Consider the following 14200-nt stretch of genomic DNA (forward strand, 5'->3'; position numbering starts at 1 on the left):
AATACATTCTCTTTCAAGAAAATGACAGTTCTTTTAAGGCTTTTATAACTAAATGGGAAGACTCAAAGTTATTTTGAGTTTTGGCCCTCGTCATTTTCCTGAGGTGGTAACTTTTATTAGACATTTGATCCTCAAAGCCTTTATTAATACTATTTCTTACCGAGTAAATTCTAGAAGCAGTACGCTTTTCCAACCCTAAAAGGCCACATCTCTGAACCACGTATTTCCTTTCATTCCTGCTACAAACCAGACAACGCTTTCCTAAGCAAATCTCATTATTATAATACCTCACCACACAGAGTCAACAGATACTAAGATACACTACCGATGTTTTCTTTTCCAATACCGTGACATGGAGCTCCTGGCTCAGTGTTCATTTACATGGTCTGCTTCCCAAATTACTGCCGACAGTTTTCTGTAATGATTTGTCACTGTAGAACAAGGATCGCCTTTCCCCCCCTACCCTCCAATATCTATTTCCTTATTGCCTTCTCTCAAGTATTATACTTGAGAGGTAGTTAGCATATTCTGGATTTGGATGATGGCCATCCCCCACTTCTGCTATGAATTTCTGAATAGGTCCTGATGGGCTAGACTAACTCCAAAAATGTCAGAGGCTTAATACAAAAAAAGTTTGGTGAGGTTTTTGCCCAATTAAAATCCAGTAGGGCTGAGCAACCATCTTTCGTCTTGTAGCTCCCCGTTGAGAATTTAAGGAGATTAGGATCACATAGCAGAGGTGGAGAGAAGTGCGGAGGCACATTGGCTCTTAACTGCCTGGACCCGAAAGTGACACATTTCACTTCTACTCACAATCCATCAGATAGACCTAGTCACATGGCTCCATTCCAAATTAAACACAACAGGGAAGTAAGAGAGCAATCGGAATATTTGGTGATCCTAGTCTCTGCCATAGGAGAGTTGAAACATGTCATGTATACTTTTCTAGTTTATCAGTTTCACTGTTGATTCCATATAAGTATTAGGGAGGGAAAGCAGGGGTTTCAGAAAAAAGAAGCAAGAAGCAAGCAGAGCAGAACCAGGGTATAAGCAGAAAAGAAGGAGGAAATTCTAAATGAAGAAGGGAAAAAGGAGAAAAGTAATGAATCAGCTTATCCATATTTTGTTAAAGCCCTTCTGGGCGAATGCGTTTCTTTCAGGAATGGAACATCTTCTTGTCTCCAAAGAGTCCCTGCAGTTACCTGCTTTTCTTCCACATGCTGAAGAATTATTGAAAAATTCAAATCGTGCTTCACTTAAGCACAGTGGTGCAAGGTTAATTAGATGTACCAGTATAAAGTTTTATAGATTCACCTAAGTGTACCTGCTATACTTGTGAAGGATGATATCGCATGCCACAGCTGCACAGTAGCATTTATAAGATAATATAAATAACTGCTACAGAGATTTTTTTTATACAAGCGTAGTTATCATAAGTATCACATTGAACTTTCAGCAAATTACAAAGCTTTATATTGAACATTTCTCTTTGGATAATACCAACTGGAGCTCTCATTTTAAGAGAGTGGCTCACTTCAGGAAACTCCCAGGCTCAGTTTAAATCAAAACAATGACAAAAAACCTGGAGGAACAAGTGAGAAAATTTCATTAAACGTCCTAATATTATTGTCTTTAAACAATGAAATGTAAATGTTTAAAGATTTATAAATTGCAGCTCTTTTGCTGACTTTTTTGGTTCTCCATTGCATTACACAAAGCGTAGACGCTATAACCACACAGACTACAAGCATTTTATTAAATTGAATGAGGGCACGCTTCAGTAGAAAAGATCATTAGACTGGAATTCAGGATCACGGCGTTTTAACCGCAGAACTGTCGATCTGGTTGCATAAACTCCTGCAGGTCACTTCACTTTCTCTGGTCCTGATTTTTCTCATCTTTAAGATGAAAGTAGCAGTGCCTTTCAAGCTTTCCCCGAAGGTTCTAGGAGCGTCTTTGTGGTAGGCTGAACATTGGTCTTCCAAACATGCCCATGTCCTAATTCCTGGAAACTATGCGCATGTCACGTGACATAACAAAAGGACTTTACATATGTAGTTAAGGTTAGGAACCGGAATGTAAAGGGAGGAGCCTGCATTATCCAGCCTGAGCCCTCAAAAGCTCTTTTAGCTAGAGCCGCAGAGACAAGTGGGATGTCACAGAAAAAGGAGCCAGCAAGATTCCAACTCAGAGAAGAGCTTGGCCTGCCTTGACTGGAGTGAGGTCAGGGCTTCGTGGAAAACCATGGCAAAGAATGCAGAACGGCTTGTGGAAGTAAAACAAGCCCTTGCCTGACATTTGACGAGGGAAGAAGGACCCCAGTTCCACACATGAAGAGAGGGTTATTCCAGCACGGACTTGAATGAGTCTGAAAGCAGATTCTTCTCAGAACCTTCTGATAAAAGCCCAGTTGCCCAACACCTTGGTTTCTGTCTTACGAAGCTCAGAGCTTCTGACCTACAGAATTGTGCGATAATCTGTAAGGGTCGTTGTGGTAAGTCACCGTATTTGTGGCTATTTGCTACGATGACGACAGAAAGCTAACACAGTATCCAAAAGCAATCACCGCACACAGGAATGTTTTTGAAATCTCATGCACTATCCAAAACAAACCATGTGAATGTTGCATAAAGCATAATATAAAACAGTGTGGTTTAGCCCCACAATAATGTTTCAAATTCCAGCTGATTAAAACAAAACATATTTGTTGTATATCATCACTTAAATTTTCAAACTTAAAGTTTCAAAACTTCTGTACCTTAGAGTAACCCAGGCACCTCACTGTACTAGATAGGACGACAAATTCCAGTTTGAGAAATAAACAATCAGGTGGCCTTCAAAGTCTCTCACGGTGCTATTATTTTAATGTAATTGTATGAAACTAATACTAAAATAAGTATAAGTTGGAGGACACGTGTAAATACGATATGGTTTATTTACAACAGAGAGCAGGACACGGGACACTATAATTTCAGGATAAGTGGCCAAATAACGAAGGAATTTACATTTATGGCCCACTTGCAAGCAATGTTTAGCTCTGCCGAGTATTTTAGCTACATGGAAGCTGTATTTCTCCAGATTATCTGATCTGAATTATACCCAGACCCAGCCAAGTCAAACTAGGAATATTATTTAATGCAAGACAGAATGGCAATAATGTAACCAAGGTACACATTATGCTCCTGGACTACAAATTGTAGCAGATTTTGTTTTAATGCGTTATTAAATAAAAACCCAGGAATATGTAGGCTTCGTGGCACCAAAACTATTGTGTGGTTGCACCCATAGCTATAACTGTCCATCTGCGGTATGGGAGAAAGAAGGTTAGTATAAAATGGAAAAAGGCAGGTAAAGTAGAGCAGGTATAAATAATGATTTGACCTGGAAATACAAGTTATCATAGTAAATGATTTGGAGCAGTTCTTAATATGTTTAGATCAATTTAAGAGGGACAAATATCCGGGTAAGTAGGATTTGATATTAACAAAGAAGTGTCACTTTACAAGTGAGTATGGGAGGCAGGAGATTATGCATGTGTCTTTATTAGCAAGAGGGGTATTATTTACTCATATCAGAACTCTGACACATACATGTCTTTTTTAAAATGGAAACGTACTAGACACATAACATTACATTAGCTTCAGGTGTACAACACAGTGAATCAACAAATCTATACAATGATCACCATAAGTGTAGCTATCATCTGTCACCATATGATGTTATTATAATACCATTGACTGTATTCCCTATTCTGTACCTTTCATCCCAGTGACTTTTCATACCATAACTGCAAGCCTTTACCTCCTACCCCCTTAACCCATTTTGCCCATACCCTCATCTTTTCCCCTCTGGCAACCATTAATTTATTTTCTGTATTTATAAGTCTGTTTCAGCTTTTTGTTTTGTTTGTTTATCTTGTTTTTTAGATTCCACACATTAGTGAAATCATAAGGTATTTGTCTTTCTCTGTTTGACTTATTTCACTTAGCATAATACCCTCTACATCCATCCGTGTTGTAGCAAATGGCACAATCTCACCCTTTCTATGCCTAAATAATACTTAGTTATGTTTATTATATATTCATTCATCCATTGATGGACACTCGAGTTGCTTCCATATATTGATTATTATGAATACTGCTGAAATAAACATAGGGGTGCGTGTATCTTTCTGAATTATTGCTTTTGTTTTCTTTGGGTAAATACCCAGCAGTGGAATTACTGGATTGCATGGTATTTCTATTTTTAATTTTTTGAGGGAACTCCTTATTGTTTTCTACAATGTCTGTACCAATTTATATTCCCATTAACAGTGCGTGAAGGTTCCCTTTCCTCCACGTCCTTGCCAACACTTGTTATTTCTTGTCTTTTTTATTCTAGCCATTCTGACAGGTGTAAGATGATATGTCATTGCAGTTTTGATTTGCATTTCCCTGATTATTTGTGATGGTGAGCATCTTTTCATATGTCTGTTAGTGATCTGTACGTCTTCTTTGGAAAAATGTTTATGTGGGTTGTCTGCCCATGTTTAATCAGATTGGGGTTTTTTGGTGTTGGGTTGCGTAAGTTCTTTGTGCATTTTCGATATTAACCTCTTATTGGATATATCATTTGCAAATATCTTCTCCCATTCAGTAGGTTGCTTTTTTTGTTTTGTTGATGGTTCCTTTGGCTGTGTAAAAGCTTTTTATTTTGATGTAGTTCCAACAGTTTATTTTTGCTTTTGTTTCCCTTGCCTGAGGAGACATATCTAGAAAAATGTTGTGAAGGCTAATGTCAAAGGGATTACTGCCTATGTTTTCTTCTAGAAGTTTTATGGTTTCAGGTCTCACATTTGGGTCTCTCATCCATTTTGAGTTTATTTTTTGTGTATGTTGTAAGAAAGTGGTCTAGTTTCCTTTTATTTTGCATATAGCTGTTTTCTCAGGCCTTTTACTGAAGAGACTGTCTTTTCCCTGTTGTATATTGTTGGCTCCTTTGACATAGATTAATTGACCATGTCAGTGTGGGTTTATTTCTGGGCTCTCTATTCTGTTCCATTGATCTATGTATCTGCTTTGGTGCCAGTGCCATATTGTTTTGATTCTTATAGCTTTGTAGGATCTCTTTAAATCTAGGATTGTGGTACCTCCAGTTTTGTTCTTCTTTCTCAAGACTGATTTGGCTATTTGGGGTCTTTTGTGGTGCCATACAAATTTCAGGATTGTTTATTCTAGTCATGCAAAAAATACTCTTTCTACTTTGGTAGGGATTGCATTGATCTGAAAATTGTGGGTAATATGGACATTTTAACAATACTAATTCTTAACCCATGAGGATAGTATGTCTTTCTATTTGTTTACAATACATACATATTTTAAAATCCAGATATAGGTATAAAATATTATTGATTAAAATATGCATCACTACACACATTAGTGATAACTGGATAACTCCCACCAAAACACAGATTATAATAAAGCTATATTTTATAATTAAGTAATTTAAAAATTGTTTTAAGTGTATTTATTTATTTTGAGAGAGTGAGAGAGAGCACAACTGGAGGAGGGGCAAAGAGGAGGAGAGATAGAATCCCAAGCAGGCTCTGTGCCATCAGCACATGGACTGATATGGGGCTCAAAATCACAAACTATTTGATCACGAGGTGAGCCGCGATTAAGACGCTTAACTGACTGTGCCACCCAGGCTCCCCTAAGTAAGTAATTACAAAGAAAAAAAAGAACAACTATTAGAAGCCATGAACAACTCAAGACAACTATCTAACTATCCACTCCTATTTGCAAAAACATTCCAACTTTTTATGGGTATGCACATATGATAATGTGCAATAATTTGCCACATTACACAAATCATGCAGCAAAAAGATTTCTTAATGTAATTTTGGTTCAAGCCTTCAATAAACACTATTATTGTACAAAATTTAGTAACTTTTTAGTTTACTGAATAGCAGATAAGAGTTAGTATATTTTTAAAGAAATCTTTGAAATTGCATTGTGTTTTCATTTACCCACATGAACCAGAGAAAGGAATTGTATGTATTGATTTGGTTTCTTTCCCATTAAAAGAATCCTGATTATTAGCCAATTGGTATTTCTTAGGCCACATTTTGAGAATCAGAATATTCAAGAAAACATCAAATAATTATAATTATAGTAGATTTGATAAAAACCAAGGAATTCAAATCATATTCTAAAATATAATATTAATACTTTCTGTTTAACCTAATTTATGAAACTTTTGGATTCTGTATAACTTTCTGTAGCAATTTTCTACAATAACAATACCAATGGCAAGATTCACATGTATCTAATAGAACTAGAGATGCCTGAGAGATTCAGTCCCTTCTAATCTACTATAGTCTGGCTATCCTGATCTGTTAGTAGAAGAAAATTTGCAATTAATATTGTTTGGTCTTCATGATGAAGATGTCATGTGCAGCACTGGATATGCCAAAAAAAAAAAGCTTCTTTTGGTCCTTTTTAATCTTACCTCACTGATGAAAACCAATATGCACAATAATAAAAGGAAAACTTACCATAGTAAAGAATTTCAGGTTTTTAAAGTAAAATTTTCAAAAATTTAGCATGTATCAGTACTTTCTAAAACTAGCTATTGCATCAAAGCTAGAAAACTGGAATTATTAAATTAATAAAAAGAGATGGCCATAATATGTAAATATCATCCAAATCAATCAGATTTTCTGTGGAACCAAGTAGAAGTGGGTCTAGAAATCTCAAAAAAATAACTATATGAAATAATTCCCTTCTGAAACACATTAATGGTTATGCAATAAGCTGTCAAAGGGCACCAAGGAATATAAAATTGCTGGGGTGCCTGGGTGGCTCAGTCAGTTAAGTGGCCAACGTCTGCTCAGGTCACGATCTCGCAGTTCATGGGTTCAAGCTCCATGTTGGCTCTGTGTTGACAGCTCCGAGCCTGGAGCCTGCTTCAGATTCTGTGTCTCCCTCTGTCTCTGCCCTTTCCCTACTTGTGCTCTGCCTCTCTCTCAAATATAAATAAACATTAAATTTTTTTTAAATAAAGTTGCCAGTATATATGTGTTGTACACTAATAATTTAATATTATAATATTATGTTAATAGTATGTATAAATCAATAACATAGATACCCTAAGACACATTTCACAGATTCAACCACACAAACTTATGGGTAATGTTCAACCCTGATATTTACAACTTGTAGACCACTAGGAGGGAAAAATGCTTTCATTTATTAATTACTTATCTCCTGGGTTACAAAGCCACTCAGAGAGTATTGAGAGAGCAATTTTGATATTCTTCCTACATATACTATATTATTTAGTAACTTTTAGTTCAGTGCAGATCATGCCAAAGCAGGCAACAAATATACCTCAAGATGCAAATGTGTTCCTGTTCCATAATTCACACTTTTTTTTTGTACATTGCATTGGTGATGTGATACAACTTTTCCCTGGCATTGGCAGTCAAATCAGCCCATTCTGTATATTCAAACAATGTGGTCCCCAAATTACGTCATTCTCCTGATATTCTCATATCATTTACTTTTTCCTTCCTTTTCTCTTCACAGGTTTCACCACATTTGGCATATTTTCTTGTTCTATTAAACTAGATCTTCAACATCAGTGAGCCTCTTGTTACTCCTTCCTGAAGAATATATTCCCAGAGACTCATCACAAACTCATAATCCCAGTGTCTAAGGGTATACTCAAAGGAACTCATAGATTGAGAACTAGATTGAAAACAATATCACTTATGTAAATATATTCCATATGCAAAGCTCTATACTCAAAAAAAAAATTATTAACTCACCAAGCTGAGTTTATCTAACTTGATCCTATTAGCACTTAGACAATCCCACAATCACTTACTCTGATGCCAAAATATATATAAGCGAAGATCTGGTATTAAGAAAAATCTCCTTTTCACTATCTAGTACTTTTAAATAACATTTTCTTTCTGTCCTCATTAACTGGTGCCATATTTGTTTAGCCAGCCATATCAGTGTATACTATGCATAGAACCCTTTTTTTAATTCTTAAAGTTATTTTAGAGTTTGGTTATTATATACCGTATAGTACACTTATCTTTTGTATAAAGTTTGGTGACTTTTTATACTTGTATACATAACCTGTGTAACCATCACTTTATCAAGATATAGAATATTTCCGGCATCTCAGAAGGCTTTCTTGTATCCATGCCCGTTGATACTCCCACAATTCTAACTAGTATCTCTATGGTGTATCTCACCGGTTCTTGAGTTCCACATGGATATCCTCATGCATTCTTCTCTGCAGAACCTTTAACACATTCTGGTGCAATAATAAGAAGACCAGTGCAACTAGACTTCCCCTTTGCTTTCCTCCCCAGAGCTTCACCATGGCCTCCAGGAAACCACTCAGTTGTATCTAGCTTTGTAGACATGTTCACCCAGTACTTGATAATACGGCAGTTAATGCAAAGAAGCTTTACCTGTTTCTCACTTTGGGGAAGCCTCTAATTATACCTTTCCAGGAAATAAATTACTTTAGCTTATTGGACTTTACTAGCAGGATTTTAAAAAAGTGACACATTGATCAGAACAGGAAACACGTTTAAAGGGAAGGGAAATTTGGATATCCTGTTTCTGTGTACTGGAAATAATGAAGCATACCTCAATTTTCTTGGTGAGGTGAGGGTCGGAGACAAATAGGAGAAAGACCAGTTAAGCCCAAATGAATCACCATTAGTGGGAAAAGAGGGCAGGTAGATCCTAAAGAAGAGATATGCAATGAGTATGGTATTTTGAAAGGTATGAGAAGCAAGAAATTACAGTGTCATTAAAATTAAGTGAAGAAGGAGTAATGAGTAGAAAGGGAGGTTGATGAAATGAAGTGCAGTAGAAAAAGCGAGTAAAACAAGGCCGCCGAGGGGGCTGTGAATTTGTCCCGAAAGAATTGACCGGCAGCTTACTGGGAACAGTTGAGGTAGAGAGTCATCACGGCAGCACAACTGCAATGCACTAAGAAGGCGTTAGTGGGGAGGAAATACAAATATTTGTTTAAACAATACAGTAACAAGTTATGCTTTATTAGGGAGGAACAGGGATTAAATGATAGTTGAAAAAAATATGGTGAACAGTTTCCTATGGAAACAGCAAGGCTGTGCTGAAGCTTACAAAGCTGGAGAGAAAGCATTATACAGGAAGGGAGAAGTTGGTGGCACCAGTAAGGGAGGGGGAAGCTTTAGCTCCTCCCTCAGAAGGGAAGGAAGGAGAATGCAAGTGAAAGTTTTCAACATTTTCAGTAATGGCAATACAGATGCGAGGAAAAAGAAAGGAGATGGCCATAATGAAAAAGGAAATCACATTTTGATATATTTTGTTACCGCTCCCAAATTAAGGTTTCCCAAAGTTCTTACTTTCAGGGTTAACAAATATTCAACAAATATCTCACAAATATTTCACAAACACCATGCATCAGACGTTTCCCTACATACATGTCCTGAACATGCATATCCTTGCCTGGAAGAACCATTGTTTAGAAGGCAAAAGTACACAGAGGGAAACAAAGTAAAAATAACATTTATGTGAGTATTCTCATCTATATGATTTCATTTGAATCTCAAAATAACTTTAGGAGATAGAGAAGATAACTTCAGATGAAGAAACTGAAAATGAAAGAAATAGAGTAAGTGTCAAAACTGCATAGTTAATTGAGACCCAGACCCCAGACTTCTGGGTGTTAGCTGGGGCCATCTCCCTGAAACCTAAAAGTCTGTAGTAGATTTGTCTGTGGATGTGCTTTCTTCACTTGTTCTCTGGCATCTTAGGCCTTGACTTAGAAGTCAATGGTACCTTCACCAATTCCATTTTCTGAACATGTAGTTGGATGATACATGACTATTGCATTTCCCAAGGAAAAGGGGATTTGTGGCCATAACACCTTTATTCAAATTCCACCCAAGCAGCTCAGAGTTTTGAAACTTTACATACAAAAAGGTATGGGAAAGGGGTGAGCAGAATATCTTGTAAAAAATCTATTAAGTGGATAATCCAGATATTATGAATGTTACATTTTGTTTTTGTTTTTGTTTTACCATCTCTATTGCCAGCTTTGACCTACTTATAAAAGAGAAAAGGGAGTTCAGTTCATCTCTTATCTGATTTGCTGAAATTGATCCTGCCTTCTTTTGTCTTGGTTGTACATACCACTTTTTTCTCTATTTAGGCTCATTTTGAGAGTTTGTCACAACAGTTCTCTCTGATGGATTTGCCTCTTCTTGCTTTATTGTCTCATATCTATATATGGACTCTAACTATTGATAGGGCATTTTCCTTTTCATTCATTCATCCAGGAATGAACTGGACAGTTCTATCAATGAAAAAAAAAACAGAAATTATTTTGGACCTATACCATGAAATATGGCAATTGTATTACATTATGAAAGAAATGTTAGAACAATAGTTGTATCCTAAAAAGATACTTTCTTGCATCATATGGAAGCTTTGTAGTTCCTGCGGTTCATCTTTCCCACATATTTATTTTTATTCTCACACTCTTTCTGTGATGTAGAAAGGTTGAATGTGATCTTCATTTATAGATAAAGAAAGCAAGATAGGAGGAGTGATTTGTTGATAGCCATACTAACAGAGGAAGAATTTTCCACCAAGAGTCCCAGACCAAGTAGAAGGAGGAAAAAAAAGAAGCAGAGGAGAAAAAAGGTCTTCTGACTACAAATTCTATTATTTTTTTTTTCAACATTTATTTATTTTTGGGACAGAGAGAGACAGAGCATGAATGGGGGAGGGGCAGAGAGAGAGGGAGACACAGAATCGGAAACAGGCTCCAGGCTCTGAGCCATCAGCCCAGAGCCTGACGCGGGGCTCGAACTCACGGACCGCGAGATCGTGACCTGGCTGAAGTCGGGCACTTAACCGACTGCGCCATCCAGGCGCCCCAAATTCTATTATTTTTTACATCACAAAAAAATACAGTGGATTGATATCGCAGCCAGGATCCAAATTTGTTTAAGTAAAGTATTCTTCAAAGAGACTGGATGGAATTACCCCGTATAAATGTATATATCCAGTATATACCAGTATATATGATATGAGATTATCATATCTTTCTTATAATAAATTTCCATCCAAGAAACAAAAAAGATGAACATATGGAAAAAGGGGTAAAAGAGAAGAAAGGTTAACAAACTACAAGAGATTCTTAATGATAGAGAACAAACTGAGGGTTGATGGATGAAGGTGGGTAGGAAATGGGCTAGTTGGGTGATAGGTTTTAAGGCAATAATTTCTTGTGATGAGCACTGGGTTTTTAGGTAAGTGATAAATCACTAAATTCTACTTTTGAAACCAATATTGCCCTCTGTGTTAACTAACTAAAATATTTTAAAAAGACAAAATTATTTTTTTTTATAAAGGAAGATAATACTACATAAGATGACTTCAATTCAGGTCTTTCCATGGCAGGACCTTTCCACTGTAATATCTTTCATACCTTTCCCCAGTCCACACTCCATGCTATTCCATCACTTCAACATTTGTTTCAATGTTTAGAACACAGTGGCTCCTCAGCAAAATTCAACTGCTTGACTGCATTTATTTTCCTGCCATTTTCTGTTTACTACCTACTAACTTGAGAGCTTCAGGTCATGGACCTGCATTCCGCTGGCCAGACTGTTAGTGGGATTTTTAACACTAGAGAGGAAATCATTACGCAATACATATTTTTGCCCAATATTCTAGAAACCTTGAGCCATTGAAGAAAGTAACTAATATGACCTTCTTAGTGATTCCACTCCCTTTGCCATGAATTTTATTAGTGAAAAGATTCTTTAGCATGGAAGGAGAGGTAAATATCATTTCATCCAATCCTTTCAGTTTAAAGATGAGGGAATGAAGGTCCAGATAGGGTAAATAATCTGTTCAAAGGCATTCAATTTTTTAAATGGTATTTCTTTAATGAGTTTATGCCATTTTTAAAAAATTGAGATATAATTGAAATATAATATCGTGTAAGTTTAAGATGTACAAGGTGCTGACGTGATACCTTTATATATTGTGATATGTTTACCACTGTACTCTAGATAACATCTGCATTACATTATATAATTATCAGTTCTTTTTTTGTGGTGAGAACATTTATTTAGTCTCTAAGCAACTTTGAAGTGTACAATTCAATATTGTTAAATATAATCACAAGACAGTACATTAGATCTCAAGAACTTATTCATCTTCTCACAGCAGTTTGAAACCTCAGTTCCCCTAACCCCTAGTCCCTGCCAACCACCATTCTACTCTCGGTCTCTACAAGTTTAATTGTTTTAGACTCCACATATAAGTGATAACCATGCAATATTTGTCTTTCTCCATCTGACTTATCTCACTTATCATAATACCCTCAAGTTGTATCTCTTGTCTTCCCACTAGTGCTATTGAGTTGAGAGTGTTACAGTATGACGATGATAACTAGATTGTAGGTTCAATTTCCTCATCATAGTCTGCATATCCCCAGGCCCACCTGTACATCTTAAAATCACAAGCTTGATGGAAGTTGGCTTGTGACTCTCAGTGTACAAGTAAAGATAAGTTTATCATCACCAGTGGATGAGAAAAGGCAAGATACTGCTTGCTGAAAGTGCCATTAAAATTCTGCACAAAGGGCATCATACGTAAAGGTTGAATCTCACGTAGAAAAATTGTGCATTGCCTATGTTTGTAACTTACATAGATTATTAGAAATATTAAATGAACCTTATCCTTTCTCCCAACTAAGTAAAAGCATAAGGATGGTAAACTATAAAAAAGGTGTTTTAGAATATATTTACCAAGACTGGATCATGAGCTGAAGGATATGGTCTATAAGAATTGGTGAAGAACATCTCATGGCCTAGAATGATATAAAAAAAAAGTCTATAATTGAAGTGAAAAGCAATTGCCTCAACATTGTGACATGCGCAGAGTAAACTTCACTTATATTATTCAAACAAGATTGTACTTCATAACCATCTTATGGTCTTAAGTACCTTGCAACATGATCTCTGACACCATGTATGATAATGAGGTATAAGAGGCCTGTATATCCGGGTAATTTCAGAATGTGAAGATATTATGAATGTGAACCTCTGGGTTAGATCAAAATATCTGCAAATATATGAATTTATCTCTAGCAATTCTCAAGATTCATTGAAATGACAGAAAAATATAAAAATAAGAGTGAATCAATAATCATACTAAGAAACTAGGAAAAATGCTATCATCAGATTCGATGAACTTCTGGAAATTATAATGCAGATGAAATCTAACTGATGGTAAAACCAAACAATGCTGAAGAACCAGAGATAAACACAGAATAAAAGGTTAATTTTCCCACAGAACCCAAGATTCCAAACCATAAAAGAGTATCTCCTGTATTAAAAAGAAAAAAAGGTTACAATCAGAAAGATGCAATTAGAATTATTCTTGAACATTAGAAATGTGCATATCACAACTTGTAAACAAAACAATAAAGGGGCTGACTTTTTTCCACTAGGAAAATGTTAGCAATCTGGAATATCAATCTGGATATTCCCAAAATGTAGGACAAAAAGACTAAAATAAATTTATGGAAGAAAAGTAAGGGAAAATACTAACCAAAAATAATTTATTTTCAGAATCAGAAACATGAAAAGGTAGAGTAAAAAATATAGTCAAGGAAATGATAGAAGCATATTTCCCTGAACTTCAAAAAGATGATTTATCAATTAAAAAAGAGGCTTTGAATGTTTTAGAGGAATAAAGATGGAACCATTTAAAAATCTATCAACACCAGTAGTAAAGAGAAAATATCATGAATTTCAAAGGAAAAAAGAGAAGTTACCTGCAAGGAATAAAAAAAGACTTTTATGTGCCTTCTCAGTTATGTATGGAAAATAATAGAGCACTGCTTAAAAATCCTGAGAGGACAGTTGTCAAACACAAATTTCTGTATTCAAAAAAACTATCATTCAAATATAAGGTCAAAAAAGCATTTTAAGGAATAATAAATCTCAAGAACCCTCTGTAATTCTCAAGAATGTCCTTCAGCTAAGTGAAAATTACATTCTAGAAAGTAGAAATCTAAGATATAAAACACATAATGAGCAAAGATACTGAAACTTGTAGTAAACTGACTATTGATAATATGGTGGCAGATATGATTTATTAGACAAAGATGCATAGAACAGATG

The 14200-nt window shown here is 35.8% G+C and overlaps 1 long non-coding RNA gene across 1 annotated transcript; it reads left to right on the top strand.

The window, feature by feature from the left end:
- Positions 1-1623: 1623 nt before the first annotated feature.
- On the top strand, positions 1624-7623 carry LOC123579700. Its single transcript, XR_006702903.1, has 2 exons — positions 1624-2494; positions 7569-7623. It is a non-coding gene; the product is annotated as an uncharacterized LOC123579700 (long non-coding RNA).
- The last annotated feature ends 6577 nt before the right edge of the window (positions 7624-14200 follow it).

The sequence above is a fragment of the Leopardus geoffroyi genome, chromosome A3, assembly GCF_018350155.1.
Source record: "Leopardus geoffroyi isolate Oge1 chromosome A3, O.geoffroyi_Oge1_pat1.0, whole genome shotgun sequence".
NCBI lineage: Eukaryota > Metazoa > Chordata > Mammalia > Carnivora > Felidae > Leopardus > Leopardus geoffroyi.